Below are 19,948 nucleotides of genomic sequence, written 5' to 3'. Positions count from 1 at the left end.
AGATGATGAACAAAGAGAAACTGGACTTGGAGCTGATGAGGTCTGAAATCCAGAAACAAACTGAAATATTCAAACAAGAGAAACAAGATATAAAAGAGGAAAGAGACAAGTTGGAAATCACAAAGACTGAGCTACAAAAGAAGAAAGAAAATGCAGTCAATCTGTTTGATGAGATAAACAGAGAGAAAACCAACATTAAAGATCTAACCCTTCAGGTTCAGACAGAAAGAGACAGACTTGATAAAGTCATGAACATGATGATCTTAAGACAAAAGAACAAGAACTCAAGGAAGATGACATCAAAAGACAAACGCAAGAACTGGAAACCAGTAAGAACAGTGTACTGGCAGAAAGAGAAGAATTGGACGTTTTGTGGAAGGATCTCAACAAGAAGAAAGAAGAAGTTGAAAAACTGAAGGCAGAGCTGAAGCAAGACAAAGATGATCTGAATAGAGAGAAGGAGATGATGAACAAAGAGAAACTGGACTTGGAGCTGATGAGGTCTGAAATCCAGAAACAAACTGACATATTCGAACAAGAGAAACAAGATATAAAAGAGGAAAGAGACAAGTTGGAAATCACAAAGACTGAGCTACAAAAGAAGAAAGAAAATGCAGTCAGTCTGTTTGATGAGATAAACAGAGAGAAAACCAACATTAACGATCTAACCCTTCAAGTTCAGACAGAAAGAGACAGACTTGATAAAGTCATGAACATGACGATCTTAAGACAAAAAGAACAAGAACTCAAGGACAAAGACATCAAAAGACAAACGCAAGAACTGGAAACCAGTAAAAACAGTGTACTGGCAGAAAGAGAAGAATTGGACGTTTTGTGGAAGGATCTCAACAAGAAGAAAGAAGAAGTTGAAAAACTGAAGGCAGAGCTGAAGCAAGACAAAGATGATCTAAATAGAGAGAAGGAGATGATGAACAAAGAGAAACTGGACTTGGAGCTGAAATGGTTGGACATCCAGAAACAAAGTGACATATTCGAACGATATAAAAGAGGAAAGAGACAAGTTGGAAATCACAAAGACTGAGCTACAAAAGAAGAAAGAAAATGCAGTCAGTCTGTTTGATGAGATAAACATAGAGAACCAACATTAAAGATCTAACCCTTCAGGTTCAGACAGAAAGAGACAGACTTGATAAAGTCATGAACATGATGATCTTAAGACAAAAAGAACAAGAACTCAAGGACAAAGACATCAAAAGACAAACGCGAGAACTGGAAACCAGTAAGAACAGTGTACTGGCAGAAAGAGAAGAATTGGACGTTTTGTGGAAGGATCTCAACAAGAAGAAAGAAGAAGTTGAGAAACTGAAGACAGAGCTGAAGCAAGACAAAGATAATCTGAATAGAGAGAAGGAGATGATGAACAAAGAGAAACTGGACTTGGAGCTGATGAGGTCTGAAATCCAGAAACAAACTGAAATATTCGAACAAGAGAAACAAGATATAAAAGAGGAAAGAGACAAGTTGGAAATCACAAAGACTGAGCTACAAAAGATGAAAGAAAATGCAGTCAATCATTTTGATGAGATAAACAGAGAGAAAACCAACATTAAAGATCTAACCCTTCAGGTTCAGACAGAAAGAGACAGACTTGATAAAGTCATGAACATGATGATCTTAAGACAAAAAGATCAAGAACTCAAGGAAGATGACATCAAAAGACAGACGGAAGAACTGGAAACCAGTAAGAACAGTGTACTGGCAGAAAGAGAAGAAATTGGACGTTTTGTGGAAGGATCTCAACAAGAAGAAAGAAGAAGTTGAAAAACTGAAGGCAGAGCTGAAGCAAGACAAAGATAATCTGAATAGAGAGAAGGAGATGATGAACAAAGAGAAACTGGACTTGGAGCTGAAATGGTTGGACATTCAGAAACAAAGTGACATATTCGATATAAAAGAGGAAAGAGACAAGTTGGAAATCACAAAGACTGAGCTACAAAAGAAGAAAGAAAATGCAGTCAGTCTGTTTGATGAGATAAACAGAGAGAAAACCAACATTTACGATCTAACCCTTCAGCTTAAGAAAGAAAGAGACAGACTTGATAAAGTCATGAACATGATTATCTTAAGACAAAAAGAACAAGAACTCAAGGACAAAGACATCAAAAGACAAACGCGAGAACTGGAAACCAGTAAGAACAGTGTACTGGCAGAAAGAGAAGAATTGGACGTTTTGTGGAAGGATCTCAACAAGAAGAAAGGAGAATTTGAGAAACTGAAGACAGAGCTGAAGCAAGACAAAGATAATCTGAATAGAGAGAAGGAGATGATGAACAAAGAGAAACTGGACTTGGAGCTGAAATGGTTGGACATCCAGAAACAAAGTGACATATATGAACAAGAGAAAGAAGATATAAAAGAGGAAAGAGACAAGTTGGAAATCACAAAGACTGAGATACAAAAGAAGAAAGAAAATGCAGTCAGTCTGTTTGATGAGATAAACAGAGAGAAAACCAATATTAATGATCTAACCCTTCAGGTTCAGACAGAAAGAGACAGACTTGATAAAGTCATGAACATGACTATCTTAAGACAAAAAGAACAAGAACTCAAGGACAAAGACATCAAAAGACAAATGCAAGAACTGGAAACCAGTAAGAACAGTGTTGTGGCAGAAAGAGAAGAATTGGACATTTTGTGGAAGGATCTCAACAAGAAGAAAGAAGAAGTTGAAAAACTGAAGGCAGAGCTGAAGCAAGACAAAGATGATCTGAATAGAGAGAAGGAGATGATGAACAAAGAGAAACTGGACTTGGAGCTGAAATGGTTGGACATCCAGAAACAAAGTGACATATTCGATATAAAAGAGGAAAGAGACAAGTTGGAAATCACAAAGACTGAGCTACAAAAGAAGAAAGAAAATGCAGTCAGTCTGTTTGATGAGATAAACAGAGAGAAAAACCAACATTAACGATCTAACCCTTCAAGTTCAGACAGAAAGAGACAGACTTGATAAAGTCATGAACATGATGATCTTAAGACAAAAAGAACAAGAACTCAAGGACAAAGACATCAAAAGACAAACGCAAGAACTGGAAACCAGTAAGAACAGTGTACTGGCAGAAAGAGAAGAATTGGATGTTTTGTGGAAGGATCTCAACAAGAAGAAAGAAGAATTTGAGAAACTGAAGACAGAGCTGAAGCAAGACAAAGATAATCTGAATAGAGAGAAGGAGATGATGAACAAAGAGAAACTGGACTTGGAGCTGATGAGGTCTGAAATCCAGAAACAAACTGAAATATTCAAACAAGAGAAACAAGATATAGAAGAGGAAAGAGACAAGTTGGAAATCACAAAGTCTGAGCTACAAAAGAAGAAAAAGAAAATGCAGTCAATCATTTTGATGAGATAAACAGAGAGAAAACCAACATTAAAGATCTAACCCTTCAGGTTCAGACAGAAAGAGACAGACTTGATAAAGTCATGAACATGATGATCTTAAGAAAAAAGATCAAGAACTCAAGGAAGATGACATCAAAAGACAAACGCAAGAACTGGAAACCAGTAAGAACAGTGTACTGGCAGAAAGAGAAGAATTGGACGTTTTGTGGAAGGATCTCAACAAGAAGAAAGAAGAAGTTGAAAAACTGAAGGCAGAGCTGAAGCAAGACAAAGATAATCTGAATAGAGAGAAGGAGATGATGAACAAAGAGAAACTGGACTTGGAGCTGAAATGGTTGGACATTCAGAAACAAAGTGACATATTCGATATAAAAGAGGAAAGAGACAAGTTGGAAATCACAAAGACTGAGCTACAAAAGAAGAAAGAAAATGCAGTCAGTCTGTTTGATGAGATAAACAGAGAGAAAACCAACATTAACGATCTAACCCTTCAGGTTCAGACAGAAAGAGACAGACTTGATAAAGTCATGAACATGACAATCTTAAGACAAAAAGAACAAGAACTCAAGGACAAAGACATCAAAAGACAAACGCAAGAACTGGAAACCAGTAAGAACAGTGTTGTGGCAGAAAGAGAAGAATTGGACGTTTTGTGGAAGGATCTCAACAAGAAGAAAGAAGAAGTTGAAAAACTGAAGGCAGAGCTGAAGCAAGACAAAGATGATCTGAATAGAGAGAAGGAGATGATGAACAAAGAGAAACTGGACTTGGAGCTGAAATGGTTGGACATCCAGAAACAAAGTGACATATTCGATATAAAAGAGGAAAGAGACAAGTTGGAAATCACAAAGACTGAGCTACAAAAGAAGAAAGAAAATGCAGTCAGTCTGTTTGATGAGATAAACATAGAGAAAACCAACATTAAAGATCTAACCCTTCAGGTTCAGACAGAAAGAGACAGACTTGATAAAGTCATGAACATGATGATCTTAAGACAAAAAGAACAAGAACTCAAGGACAAAGACATCAAAAGACAAACGCGAGAACTGGAAACCAGTAAGAACAGTGTACTGGCAGAAAGAGAAGAATTGGACGTTTTGTGGAAGGATCTCAACAAGAAGAAAGAAGAAGTTGAGAAACTGAAGACAGAGCTGAAGCAAGACAAAGATAATCTGAATAGAGAGAAGGAGATGATGAACAAAGAGAAACTGGACTTGGAGCTGATGAGGTCTGAAATCCAGAAACAAACTGAAATATTCGAACAAGAGAAACAAGATATAAAAGAGGAAAGAGACAAGTTGGAAATCACAAAGACTGAGCTACAAAAGAAGAAAGAAAATGCAGTCAATCATTTTGATGAGATAAACAGAGAGAAAACCAACATTAAAGATCTAACCCTTCAGGTTCAGACAGAAAGAGACAGACTTGATAAAGTCATGAACATGATGATCTTAAGACAAAAAGATCAAGAACTCAAGGAAGATGACATCAAAAGACAGACGGAAGAACTGGAAACCAGTAAGAACAGTGTACTGGCAGAAAGAGAAGAATTGGACGTTTTGTGGAAGGATCTCAACAAGAAGAAAGAAGAAGTTGAAAAACTGAAGGCAGAGCTGAAGCAAGACAAAGATAATCTGAATAGAGAGAAGGAGATGATGAACAAAGAGAAACTGGACTTGGAGCTGAAATGGTTGGACATTCAGAAACAAAGTGACATATTCGATATAAAAGAGGAAAGAGACAAGTTGGAAATCACAAAGACTGAGCTACAAAAGAAGAAAGAAAATGCAGTCAGTCTGTTTGATGAGATAAACAGAGAGAAAACCAACATTAACGATCTAACCCTTCAGGTTCAGACAGAAAGAGACAGACTTGATAAAGTCATGAACATGACGATCTTAAGACAAAAAGAACAAGAACTCAAGGACAAAGACATCAAAAGACAAACGCAAGAACTGGAAACCAGTAAGAACAGTGTACTGGCAGAAAGAGAAGAATTGGATGTTTTGTGGAAGGATCTCAACAAGAAGAAAGAAGAATTTGAGAAACTGAAGACAGAGCTGAAGCAAGACAAAGATAATCTGAATAGAGAGAAGGAGATGATGAACAAAGAGAAACTGGACTTGGAGCTGATGAGGTCTGAAATCCAGAAACAAACTGAAATATTCGAACAAGAGAAACAAGATATAGAAGAGGAAAGAGACAAGTTGGAAATCACAAAGTCTGAGCTACAAAAGAAGAAAGAAAATGCAGTCAATCATTTTGATGAGATAAACAGAGAGAAAACCAACATTAAAGATCTAACCCTTCAGGTTCAGACAGAAAGAGACAGACTTGATAAAGTCATGAACATGATGATCTTCTTAGAAAAAAGATCAAGAACTCAAGGAAGATGACATCAAAAGACAGACGCAAGAACTGGAAACCAGTAAGAACAGTGTACTGGCAGAAAGAGAAGAATTGGACGTTTTGTGGAAGGATCTCAACAAGAAGAAAGAAGAAGTTGAAAAACTGAAGGCAGAGCTGAAGCAAGACAAAGATAATCTGAATAGAGAGAAGGAGATGATGAACAAAGAGAAACTGGACTTGGAGCTGAAATGGTTGGACATTCAGAAACAAAGTGACATATTCGATATAAAAGAGGAAAGAGACAAGTTGGAAATCACAAAGACTGAGCTACAAAAGAAGAAAGAAAATGCAGTCAGTCTGTTTGATGAGATAAACAGAGAGAAAACCAACATTTACGATCTAACCCTTCAGCTTCAGAAAGAAAGAGACAGACTTGATAAAGTCATGAACATGATTATCTTAAGACAAAAAGAACAAAAACTCAAGGACAAAGACATCAAAAGACAAACGCGAGAACTGGAAACCAGTAAGAACAGTGTACTGGCAGAAAGAGAAGAATTGGACGTTTTGTGGAAGGATCTCAACAAGAAGAAAGAAGAAGTTGAAAAACTGAAGGCAGAGCTGAAGCAAGACAAAGATGATCTGAATAGAGAGAAGGAGATGATGAACAAAGAGAAACTGGACTTGGAGCTGAAATGGTTGGACATTCAGAAACAAAGTGACATATTCGATATAAAAGAGGAAAGAGACAAGTTGGAAATGACAAAGACTGAGCTACAAAAGAAGAAAGAAAATGCAGTCAGTCTGTTTGATGAGATAAACAGAGAGAAAACCAACATTAACGATCTAACCCTTCAAGTTCAGACAGAAAGAGACAGACTTGATAAAGTCATGAACATGACGATCTTAAGACAAAAAGAACAAGAACTCAAGGAAGATGACATCAAAAGACAAACGCAAGAACTGGAAACCAGTAAGAACAGTGTACTGACAGAAAGAGAAGAATTGGACGTTTTGTGGAAGGATCTCAACAAGAAGAAAGAAGAAGTTGAGAAACTGAAGGCAGAGCTGAAGCAAGACAAAGATAATCTGAATAGAGAGAAGGAGATGATAAACAAAGAGAAACTGGACTTGGAGCTGATGAGGTCTGAAATCCAGAAACAAACTGACATATTCGAACAAGAGAAAGAAGATATAAAAGAGGAAAGAGACAAGTTGGTAATCACAAAGACTGAGCTACAAAAGAAGAAAGAAAATGCAGTCAGTCTGTTTGATGAGATAAACAGAGAGAAAACCAACATTAACGATCTAACCCTTCAAGTTCAGACAGAAAGAGACAGACTTGATAAAGTCATGAACATGACGATCTTAAGACAAAAAGAACAAGAACTCAAGGACAAAGACATCAAAAGACAAACGCAAGAACTGGAAACCAGTAAGAACAGTGTACTGGCAGAAAGAGAAGAATTGGACGTTTTGTGGAAGGATCTCAACAAGAAGAAAGAAGAATTTGAGAAACTGAAGACAGAGCTGAAGCAAGACAAAGATAATCTGAATAGAGAGAAGGAGATGATGAACAAAGAGAAACTGGACTTGGAGCTGATGAGGTCTGAAATCCAGAAACAAACTGAAATATTCGAAAAAGAGAAACAAGATATAAAAGAGGAAAGAGACAAGTTGGAAATCACAAAGACTGAGCTACAAAAGAAGAAAGAAAATTCAGTCAGTCTGTTTGATGAGATAAACAGAGAGAAAACCAACATTAAAGATCTAACCCTTCAGGTTCAGACAGAAAGAGACAGACTTGATAAAGTCATGAACATGACAATCTTAAGACAAAAAGAACAAGAACTCAAGGAAGATGACATCAGAAGACAAACGCAAGAACTGGAAACCAGTAAGAACAGTGTACTGGCAGAAAGAGAAGAATTGGACGTTTTGTGGAAGGATCTCAACAAGAAGAAAGAAGAAGTTGAAAAACTGAAGGCAGAGCTGAAGCAAGACAAAGATAATCTGAATAGAGAGAAGGAGATGATAAATAAAGAGAAACTGGACTTGGAGCTGATGAGGTCTGAAATCCAGAAAAAAACTGACATATTCGAACAAGAGAAACAAGATATAAAAGAGGAAAGAGACAAGTTGGAAATCACAAAGACTGAGCTACAAAAGAAGAAAGAAAATGCAGTCAGTCTGTTTGATGAGATAAACAGAGAGAAAACCAACATTAACGATCTAACCCTTCAAGTTCAGACAGAAAGAGACAGACTTGATAAAGTCATGAACATGACGATCTTAAGACAAAAAGAACAAGAACTCAAGGACAAAGACATCAAAAGACAAACGCAAGAACTGGAAACCAGTAAGAACAGTGTACTGGCAGAAAGAGAAGAATTGGATGTTTTGTGGAAGGATCTCAACAAGAAGAAAGAAGAAGTTGAAAAACTGAAGGCAGAGCTGAAGCAAGACAAAGATAATCTGAATAGAGAGAAGGAGATGATGAACAAAGAGAAACTGGACTTGGAGCTGAAATGGTTGGACATTCAGAAACAAAGTGACATATTCGATATAAAAGAGGAAAGAGACAAGTTGGAAATCACAAAGACTGAGCTACAAAAGAAGAAAGAAAATGCAGTCAGTCTGTTTGATGAGATAAACAGAGAGAAAACCAACATTTACGATCTAACCCTTCAGCTTCAGAAAGAAAGAGACAGACTTGATAAAGTCATGAACATGATTATCTTAAGACAAAAAGAACAAGAACTCAAGTACAAAGACATCAAAAGACAAACGCGAGAACTGGAAACCAGTAAGAACAGTGTACTGGCAGAAAGAGAAGAATTGGACGTTTTGTGGAAGGATCTCAACAAGAAGAAAGAAGAAGTTGAAAAACTGAAGGCAGAGCTGAAGCAAGACAAAGATAATCTGAATAGAGAGAAGGAGATGATGAACAAAGAGAAACTGGACTTGGAGCTGAAATGGTTGGACATCCAGAAACAAAGTGACATATTCGAACAAGAGAAAGAAGATATAAAAGAGGAAAGAGACAAGTTGGAAATCACAAAGACTGAGCTACAAAAGAAGAAAGAAAATGCAGTCAGTCTGTTTGATGAGATAAACAGAGAGAAAACCAACATTAATGATCTAACCCTTCAGGTTCAGACAGAAAGAGACAGACTTGATAAAGTCATGAACATGACTATCTTAAGACAAAAAGAACAAGAACTCAAGGACAAAGACATCAAAAGACAAATGCAAGAACTGGAAACCAGTAAGAACAGTGTTGTGGCAGAAAGAGAAGAATTGGACATTTTGTGGAAGGATCTCAACAAGAAGAAAGAAGAAGTTGAAAAACTGAAGGCAGAGCTGAAGCAAGACAAAGATGATCTGAATAGAGAGAAGGAGATGATGAACAAAGAGAAACTGGACTTGGAGCTGAAATGGTTGGACATCCAGAAACAAAGTGACATATTCGATATAAAAGAGGAAAGAGACAAGTTGGAAATCACAAAGACTGAGCTACAAAAGAAGAAAGAAAATGCAGTCAGTCTGTTTGATGAGATAAACAGAGAGAAAACCAACATTAACGATCTAACCCTTCAAGTTCAGACAGAAAGAGACAGACTTGATAAAGTCATGAACATGACGATCTTAAGACAAAAAGAACAAGAACTCAAGGACAAAGACATCAAAAGACAAATGCAAGAACTGGAAACCAGTAAGAACAGTGTACTGGCAGAAAGAGAAGAATTGGATGTTTTGTGGAAGGATCTCAACAAGAAGAAAGAAGAATTTGAGAAACTGAAGACAGAGCTGAAGCAAGACAAAGATAATCTGAATAGAGAGAAGGAGATGATGAACAAAGAGAAACTGGACTTGGAGCTGATGAGGTCTGAAATCCAGAAACAAACTGAAATATTCGAACAAGAGAAACAAGATATAGAAGAGGAAAGAGACAAGTTGGAAATCACAAAGTCTGAGCTACAAAAGAAGAAAGAAAATGCAGTCAATCATTTTGATGAGATAAACAGAGAGAAAACCAACATTAAAGATCTAACCCTTCAGGTTCAGACAGAAAGAGACAGACTTGATAAAGTCATGAACATGATGATCTTAAGACAAAAAGATCAAGAACTCAAGGAAGATGACATCAAAAGACAGACGCAAGAACTGGAAACCAGTAAGAACAGTGTACTGGCAGAAAGAGAAGAATTGGACGTTTTGTGGAAGGATCTCAACAAGAAGAAAGAAGAAGTTGAAAAACTGAAGGCAGAGCTGAAGCAAGACAAAGATAATCTGAATAGAGAGAAGGAGATGATGAACAAAGAGAAACTGGACTTGGAGTTGATGAGCTCTGACCCCGAGAAAGGCAGAGCTGAAAGAAAAGATATTAAAAAGGAAAAAGATTGTCCCCTTGATGAAATGATCCAAGAAAAAAAACAACTGTATCAAATAAAGAGAAGTATTGAAAGTGAGAGAAAAAAAAATTTAAATGAAAAGAAGAGGATGGAAGGAGAATTTTCTGAGCTGAAAATTAGAGAAGACCGGCTCACCAATGTAATGAACTCCATGGGAAGTCTGAGAGTAAAACTCAAACAGCTGAATCAAAGGACACATGAAGATTTTAGAAATAATATGGACAGATTAGAGCAGAAAAATGGAGAAATACTCCAGTTGAACTCAATATTGGAACACAAGTGTGATGAACTTGTTAAACAGAAAAATAAGATCACTGGTTATTATGACCTGATGCAGAGAGAGAAGAAAGATGTCGTGACATGGAAGTTTGATAAGGCGGTACAAACTGATGTTGTTGCAAAAGAATGGCCGCAGAAACAGAAGCTTGCAACACTGTCGAAGTTGGCGGCAGAGCAAATAGATTTCACAGACAAGAAAATGTCAAAAACAGATTGTTTGCGATACATCTGGAAGGACACTAAAATGGAACGGAAGGAGATTGATCAGACAAAACGCAGGAGTCATGAGATGAGAAACAACCTGGAGAAAAGACTAAAGGTCATCAATCAGTTTGTTAAGAGAACATGGTTACAGAAAGAAAAGGAACCATCGGAGAAGACAAAGCTGGAACAAGGACTAAATAAGGACACGAAATCTCAAAGTGACTGCGAGAGAGACCGCAAAACACTCGATGAAAAATACACTGAGCTCCAACAACTTAAGGTTCAGATGCTCAGTGAGATTGAGAAACTCCACGTTAAAGAAAAAATGTCTAGGACACTGACAACTAGCGACAAAGCTAATCAAACATTCAAGGTGGATATAATCACAGGGGATGCAACAGTGCAGGTAACAGAACAAGCTTCTACCAAAACATATCAAGAGCAGATAAAGGTAGAAGAAAGTGAAGCAGCTCCAGAGACAACCAGTGGACTCCTCTGGCACCTCCAGCATTACTGCTATCGCTGCTGCTGCCCGTGCTGTGCCTGCTGTAAACAAGTGTGCCCAGAGGGGAAATGAGAGGCGTGTCTATTTCAGGTCTGTTTCAGGCATAAATTTAAAATACAATAAAGTATAAAGTATTTGACTCATGTAATACAACACCTGAACTTTGTGAAGCAAGTTGTTTTTTTAGTTCATCAGGTATGCCTCACAGTGGCAAGAAACAGTTCTATTTTGGTAGTCCAGATACCTGAAAAATTTAAAATTACCTGCCTGATGTTAGGTTTCCTTATTTGTAAGAATTGCTTAAGTGAAATCAAACTATTCTTTTGACACTTTTTTTAAACCATCATGAGTACTAACAAAAAGGAATCAGATCAGCGTGCAAAATGTGTGAGCCTTGTGTGTCTGTGTTTTTTGGTTATTGCACCATATTTGTTTGCATATTTAAAACTAATTATTTCTTGGTTAGCAAAATACCATTTAATAGTGTACCTGAACCATTTTAAGTGAGTGCTTAATTTTCAGTTTGCAATTCCTGATTAAAACCTCAGTTCTTCATATTGCAATATTAAACATAATGTATTATTCTTAAAAATTTTGTTTTGTTTTGTTTCTGGTTTGTTTTTCTTGCTCTTCTTTTAAAGTAGTAAATTGTTTACCTGTTCTGTTACAATTATTTAAGAAAACTAAAAGTATTTACAAATGTAAAAAAAATAAAAAATAAAAATTGAGACATCGAATAAGAAAGCATACATTTGTTACACCTGGGAAAGGGCAGCTCTAAATACTTTTATGCTTAAATATAAAAACATAAATGCATGTGTTAAATAATTTATTTCTTTGAACACAGAACCTTTCTTTGTTAAATAAAATTATCCACATTATTACAACATTCTTCCGTCAGCATATTTATTTACTTGTATTACAAGCTACTTGTTATTAACATTAATATAACTTATATCAGTCTACTATTGTGCATTGTACTTGTTAAACTGTTAAATCATCAATGTGTTTACAAAATTCAAATAAGGGAAATAGAACCAAGTCAGTCAGGCGAATACAATCATGAGTTAAGATAATATAAGATGCGGAGCCCCCTAAAGGCCATGGTGAGAATTGTTTTGAGGACTACTTTTGCATTCCCTCACAATATGTTTTGCGTTCTCTCACAATACTTTTACGTTACCTTGAAATATTTTTCTTCTTCCATCCCTTCTGAGCCATAGTCTATTTGTAATGGAAGGTAGTGTGGAGATTCTCAAGTTAATGCATGTATGTAGCATTGTTTATGGACTCCTCACCTTATATGATGTCCATTACAAAGAAGTTTCATATAGAACATTATCAAACTTCTAGGAGCTGTATGTATAAGGGTCATGATTTCTGCAAAGAGACATTGCTGTTGAGTTTTTCAAAGGTATTGTTTTGGTGCTTTGAGCACCACAAGCCATAGTTCCATTATATTCAAAAAATGCAGACATCTCTACAGCTGATATCTCCAAAACTCAGCAATTCACACCAAAACAATCTAGATGGAAAAATAGCACTACAGGTAAGAGGAAAAATATGTATTTTTGATTTTTGGGGTGAGCTGTCCCTTTAAGAGAGGCTGGAGGAGCTCTTAGACTTCCCCCATCCTTTTGTTCTGTTTGGCCATTGTTTTGTAAATAAAAATTATTTTACTTTAAAACTAATCCTCGGGTATGGCGTCGTCCTTGTATGTTGCTGGTCACAAGGTTGAGCCAAATGTTTGTTTTTGATGTGGCGGTAACAGCTATATACATATATATATATATATATATATATATATATATATATATATATATATATATATATATATATATATATATATAAGTAGGGTATAAAGTAGAAATGTGTCTAAAAAAAGAAGAACAAATATAAAAAAGAAAGATCATATAGTAGTCATAGTCTCATAGTCATATAAATACTCATAGTCATCCCATACAATCATACACACAAAGAATAAAATAAAATACAAAAAGTAAATAAGTAAATAAAGTAATCACAAGAATCTACTGACAAACAGAATATTCACAAAGCAATCTGGATAGAACCATAGACTGTATATAAAGATGGAACCAATCGCCCTAAATGCTGATTAACGCAAATGTGCCTGTTAAAAATAGTAAAACTAAATCGTTCAAATCAAGATAACAAAATGGTTTTTAATCATTGGAAATGTAACTAGGTCGAACAATTGAACAAAAATGAAACCAAGAACAAAGAAAGCCATAAACCTTTTGCCAAGTTAACCAACGAGTACTAGCCAATCAGAGGGCGTGTTGGCGGAAACCGGTGGGGGGGGGGATAACGCGGACCCGCTCCCAATAATAATAATAATAAAACTTTATTTATAGAGCACTTATCAAAACAAAGTACAAAGTGCTTCACTACAAGAGAAATAAAATACCACAGTGAATGACGAAATATAAAGAAATAAAAAACATAAATTCACAAAAGCAATAAAATAAACAGCCAGTTCAGGTAAAATCAGGATCTGCTTTCAGATAAAAATGTGTTTTGAGAAGAGACTTAAACGAAGACGCTGACTCAGACAACCTCATTTCTTTGGGTAAGTTGTTCCAGTATATATATATATATATATATATATATATATATATATATATATATATATATATATATAAGAATAACCGGCTTATTCTAAGGTTGTGAAAACACAACGATTCTTATTTTCATTGCCAATAGCTCCTCCTAAATGTCCCACACTGGACCTTTAAGGAGACAGGATTGGCAGGATTTGTCTCGGTCTGTGCAACATGTCGACCATGAAAACCCAACTTTAGTTTGCATGAGTTTGCACAGCACCGACTGATAGCTCACACGACAGGTAAACTCAAGCTCAGTATTTCAGCTCAGAAATTTAATGAAAGCTCACCTACTGCCAGTTCACAACTTTCCCTAGTAGGTGGCAATGTTGTCAAGTATTTATAAACTAAGTTATAAGGAGGGATTTGAAGGAAGAGACGGACTTAAAGGATAAGGCTGGCGATATTCTATATTTTTTCTTTTCGTCAACAAATCCCTTGTGCAGACTCAAACCAACAATGCATGTATCCTGCTAACAAGTATTGAGTGTGTATTTAAGCGCATGATCTATCTTCTTCCTCTGAGCCATAGAGCTCCATTGTTGTCCAAAAACTACACAACTACACTTCTGCACTGGATGACATGTTCCTTCATTACCATGAACACACACACACTGTAGTTTATTTAGAGACTCAATCGCACATCCACCGCCCTGTCCTCAAAAATGCCTTGTCATTCGGGTACGTTTGTTTTTTTGTTTGAACCAAAAAATGAAGAAATACCAACACGTTAAAACAAAGCCGTTCTTCCGTTTTTGTTGTCTGAATCAAAAAACGAAAAACGACAAAACCCAATTTAAATAACGGACCGTGCACAAAGTGCACTTAGTTATCTGTGAAGATAAGCAGCTGGCAGTAAAAAAGAAGAAGCTGTGAGCCGGTGTGACAGTTTCACTGGTGATTTTCCCAGATGTGTCCGGCGTGGCTTGAGGATCTCTTGTCTACTAACCAGGAAATACCTTTGACTTTGTTTATGTACGTGATGTATATTTATGTAGATATATCAACCGAATTTGCATAGTATAGAGTATACCACTCCCTACCTATTTTAGTTTTTACACCTGTGCATCCAACTTCTGTCCCCATTTCCCAAAATGGAAGAGCGGGCTGAATTGTGTAGGAAACCGTTGTGATGAGTGAGATAAACGTCTGTAGACTTTAAACAGGACCGATCGACCACAGCTAAGATTTAAACCCAGAAAGACACACATTGTCACACAATTTTAAGAACTAATATAGTAATGACTAATAAAGTTTAAACTGCTTCTCTGGATGAGTGACGTGAACCTGACAAAATGTTTGACAATACTCTAAGGTCTGTTTTCCCCTGTCAGAGTGAGTGCACCACCTGCAGTATGCGGTACCACACACTATGCTCCACAGAGGAAGATTATTTTTATTATTATTTTTAGATTATTTTTTAAGTCTGTACGCTTTACTAATCTTTATTGTTGTCTGTCCTTCAGTCACAGTAATGGGTCACTCTAGCTACTATGTAAGAAGACCTAGAGCTTGCATTGCATATTGAACTTGAATTTGTCCGCCATGTTAACAAACGTAAACTTTGTTTTTTTACCCCACAGCTGGTGTGTTGCCTATGTTAAGGATTTGATTTTGGTGGGTCTAAATGATGAAAGGTAGAAAATACAGCCAGTAATTCTAAAATATATTGTAAAGATTTATATTGTATGGCTAGAATATACAACACGGTTCACTCACATTTTATATGCATTCAGGTTTTATTATTGTGAAGCGTTTAGCAATGTGACAAGATAATCTCTGTCTACTCACTGTCCAGTTTACTCAAAAACCCACGATTTATTGTCGTTTGCAGTGTTTTGAACAGGCATCGACACAGTCACCTACATTGTAATTCCCTGTCGTTAAATTGCAGGTCGGCCGTAAGTCAGTAAGTTTTTTCGTTTTAAACTTTGTAAATATATCAAAATACAAGCCAAGCAGATAAAATGCCCATTCTATAAAAGTGTAACATTATGCAAGCACAGGATCTATAGCATACCAGGGAAACGTTAGAAGATAAATAAATAAATAAATGCACCGGGTCTGGGTGGGTGGAATAGGGTGAAGCCTCTCCCCATTAAGACAGAAGTTATGCGCACGAGGCACAGCAGCATAACTTCATTGCTAATTTTAATCTCCCGACACGCCGAAATAGTCACGCACACAGTCCAGGTTCATACAGTGAAACTGTTTGGAGTAAAGCAGCCGTCCTCCTGACAAATCCTGAGCTCCATCCCAGCTGTCTAAAAACATTTATTTTAGAAGCTAAAAGTTTTATTCTATTTCCTCTGGAGACATCCCTCTGTCCTGTCAAGTTTATTACCACAGTTTTTAGTTTTCCTTCTTTAATGTCCCACGATATTTGCTGTGACATTACTGCGTTAAAGAAAACACTCATATAGCAATGCTACACACAATAAAGAAATCACCTGGATAGCTTGCGCTGCTCGACACCATTTAAAAGGCAATATAGCCTACAGGGACCGGTAGAGGTGGAGAGAAATGAACATGCGGGTGCGGGTCTCTAAATCGGACAAATAATGTGTTCGGGTGGGTGGCGGCTGGATGATTCATGCGTACATGCGGATTCGGATGATGTCAGAGCCGATCATCTATCTATTGCAAGCACAGCCAATGACAATGTTTTTGTAGAGATGCAGTAGGAGCAGACAATATAGATATGACAATAAAAACAAGTACTTGTTTTTCGCTTTTATGGTTAGCTATATCTATATTATCTTTATCACAAACCGGACAGGAAGGGTATGAAAAAGTGTAATCTGAAAAGTAACTAGTAACTAAAGCAAACGTAGTGGAGTAAAAAGTACAACATTTGCCTCTGAAATGTAGCAGCAGAAGTAGCATAAAATGGAAATACTCAAATAAAGCACAAGTACTTCAAAATTGTACTTAAGTACAGTACTTGAGCAAATGTACATTCCATCACTTGTTAATATTAGCTTGATCATGACGTAGACCACGAAGTTATTTGGTAGCCTCAATAATTTGGTAGCAAGTGGGGACCTCTGCTGGTCACTTTAGACAACACAGGTTATTTCCACATTTAATTAATTTGGCTAATAATTCACACTACTCAACTAAATAATATGTCACACATTTTTTGGACAACAGAGAGGCGATTTCATTTCTAAATGAAAAGAACAAAAAAAAAAGATATGTATTTACAGTGGTGTGAAAAAGTGTTTGCCCCTTCCTGATTTCTTATTTCTTTGCATGTTTGTCACACCTAGATATTTCAGATCATCAAACAAATTTCAATATTAGTCAAAGATAACACAAGTAAACACAAAATGCAGTTTTTAAATTAAGGTTGTTATTATTAAGGGAAGAGAAGAGTGGTGGAGTCATGAACACTGACCTTAACTGAGGCAAGTGAGGCCTGCAGTTCTTTGGATGTTGTTGTGGGGTTTCTGAATGGCTGAAGAAGAACAAAATGAAGACTTTGGAGTGGCCTAGTCAAAGTCCTGACCTGAATCCTATTGAGATGCTGTGGCATGACCTTAAAAAGGCAGTTCATACTCGAAAACCCTCCAATGTGGCTGAATTACAACAATTGAGTGGGCCAAAATTCCTCCACAGCACTGTAAAAGACTCATTGCAAGTTATCACAAACACTTGATTGCAGGTGTTGCTGCTAAGGGTGGCCCAACCAGTTATTAGGTTTAGGGGGCAATCACTTTTCACACAGGGCCATATAGGTTTGGATTTTGTTTTCCCTTAATAATAACAACCTTCATTTAAAAAATGCATTTTGTGTTAACTTGTGCTATCTTTGACTAATATTGAAATTCGTTTGACCTGAAACATTTAAGTGTGACAAACATGCAAAAAAATAAGAAATCAGGAAGGGGCAAACACTTTTTCACACCACTGTATGTAGGCCTATGTATGTATTTATTATTTATCTTCTAACGTTTCCCATAATGTTACACTTTTATAGAATGGCCATTCTATGCCCTGGCTTTTATTTTGATATATTTACTTCTACTTCCGGGTCACCTGTCTTGGTTTTCTTCATGTGTTTCTTCAAAAGGAAAAATGAAAAAAGGAATTTGCAAAAACCCCAAACTGGACCATTATTTGAATTTGGTTTTCTCGTTTTTCGTTTTTTGGTTCTGACAACAAAAAAGGAAAGGCGGCTTAGTTACTTTGATTTTTGGTTTAAAACGAAAAAACAAACTGCCAGAACATACACGCACCGGGGTCTGTACTTTTCAGAGTTTCATCTGGGAGGTATCTAATGCTTGCTTTCAAGCATTGAAAGTCAGAGTAAATGTATTATTTAATGCTGTGTTTGAGAGCATGAGAAGAGAGTCCATTTCTTTTGCCATATACTTGATCATGACTTCTGTGTCCCACATCCACAGTCAATCTAGATAGAATTAATTAAATCTATAATTAAATCTCTGTAAGCAATTGCATGTTTGAGGTCAAAACTCCAACAACACTTTCTCATCTCTCTCCTCTCTCCTTCTATGCTCCAGACATTCAAACATGACTGAGGGGGAAAAAGCAAATAATCCACCGCCAAGCAAGGCCATACAACTATTTGATTTGATTATCAGTAGAAATTGAATTCACTAATCCATTAAGTAAAACTACAGTGTGCAATGTCCACATCCACAGTCCTGTCAGGCAGGATGTAGCAAGTGATCATGAGCAAGTATAGATGATCAGTTTGACACGTGCCTGTACCAGATGATAATTCGACACTACAACTTTGCAGCTGAGCCAAATCTCAAAAAGACACATATCAAGGTCCAATGGATAACTGTATGTGCACTTAGGTGCATGTTACATACTGTATGTTCATATTCTGTCATTAAACCAGGACAGAGCTGATCTGACTAATCATATGTTAGTGGCAAAATCATGAATTCCCAGTCAAAATTAACATGAAAAAAAATCATATCTTTTCAATTTTGCAGACAGCTAATTTGTGAATTTAGATTGCAATCAGCTTTTTCCATATAGTGTAAAAGAGTTGAGACTGCAAGGGGGGTGCTGTCTTATCTAATCTGAACTGCTACATATGCTTTAATTACAACATTTTAAAATTGCTTTGGCTCAAAATTCACAACAATTTGCAAAACTGTAAATGCTATATATGGCCTCAAAATCTCAAATAGCACACAAAAGATACAGACAAAACATCTGTATCAGTCATACATCACACAGTGAGTTTATCTGGGCATCACTACAAATGTTTAACACTGACTTTGATTCATTGTTGATTTTAAAATAAAATGGTGATTATCAAATAATTCTGTCAAACAGTAACTAATTAACATCAAAAAGTCTGCAGTGGTCATTTCACCAAGATATGATAGATGAGAAACAGTGACAAACAAAATGTGCAATTTATGTAGAAGTCAGCATTTGAAATGATGCAGAGTAAGAATGACTTTAGAAAATGTTGTGGCAGTAAAGGCTGTCTCTGCCACTATTTCCTAGTACCACAAACGTCACCATCACAGTAATTACCGTCTTCTTCTTTTTCTTCTTTGGATTAGGCAGACAATACAATGGCGTATTGCTGACATACTGTGTTATTAATGTTCATTTGGCATATATTTATATTTTATATAATCCAATACTATACAGTTATTCCTTCATTTGCTTAATTGTAGTCCAGTTATCCAGGTTGAGTCAAGTGCACGGTGTAAAAAGGTATCGGTACCGGAATCAAACATTTTGTGAATGATACCCAGCCCTAATTAATCCACAGCTGAAAATAGTCCCTAAAATGCACAGTTTCCTCCTGTTAAACTAATGTTTGCTAAAAAACTATAGCAACTAGCTGTTTTAGGAAATTCCTGAACCGTTTGTAAAAAATGTATTGTATATTTGTGGTATATTTGTGAGCTGTTTTTAAAGATTTATGTCTTCAGTAAGAAGCAATTATGGACTTGGGGCTATCAAATAATTCTGTCAAACAGTAACTAATTATTATCAAAACTCAGTCTGCGGTGGTCATTTCACCAAAATTGAGAAACAGTGACAAACAAAATGTGCAATTTATGTAGAAGTCAGCATTTGAAATGACGCAGTGTAAGAATGACTTTAGAAAATGTTGACTGTATTTATTGAATATGCTGTATTACTGTAAATATAGATGAATGAAGTCTAGATTCTGATTTTACTGTAAATCTACATTCATACAGCCAGC

At 36.4% G+C, this 19,948-nt stretch overlaps 1 protein-coding gene across 2 annotated transcripts in view; it reads left to right on the top strand.

Annotated features, from left to right (window-relative positions):
- LOC122888421 (trichohyalin-like) overlaps window positions 1-19,948 on the top strand; it is an 81,236-nt gene that overhangs the window by 34,919 nt on the left and 26,369 nt on the right. The window lies entirely within an intron of this gene.

The sequence above is a fragment of the Siniperca chuatsi genome, linkage group LG14 (assembly GCF_020085105.1).
Source record: "Siniperca chuatsi isolate FFG_IHB_CAS linkage group LG14, ASM2008510v1, whole genome shotgun sequence".
Classification (NCBI taxonomy): domain Eukaryota; kingdom Metazoa; phylum Chordata; class Actinopteri; order Centrarchiformes; family Sinipercidae; genus Siniperca; species Siniperca chuatsi.
This window is presented reverse-complemented; position numbering and strand designations above follow the sequence as displayed.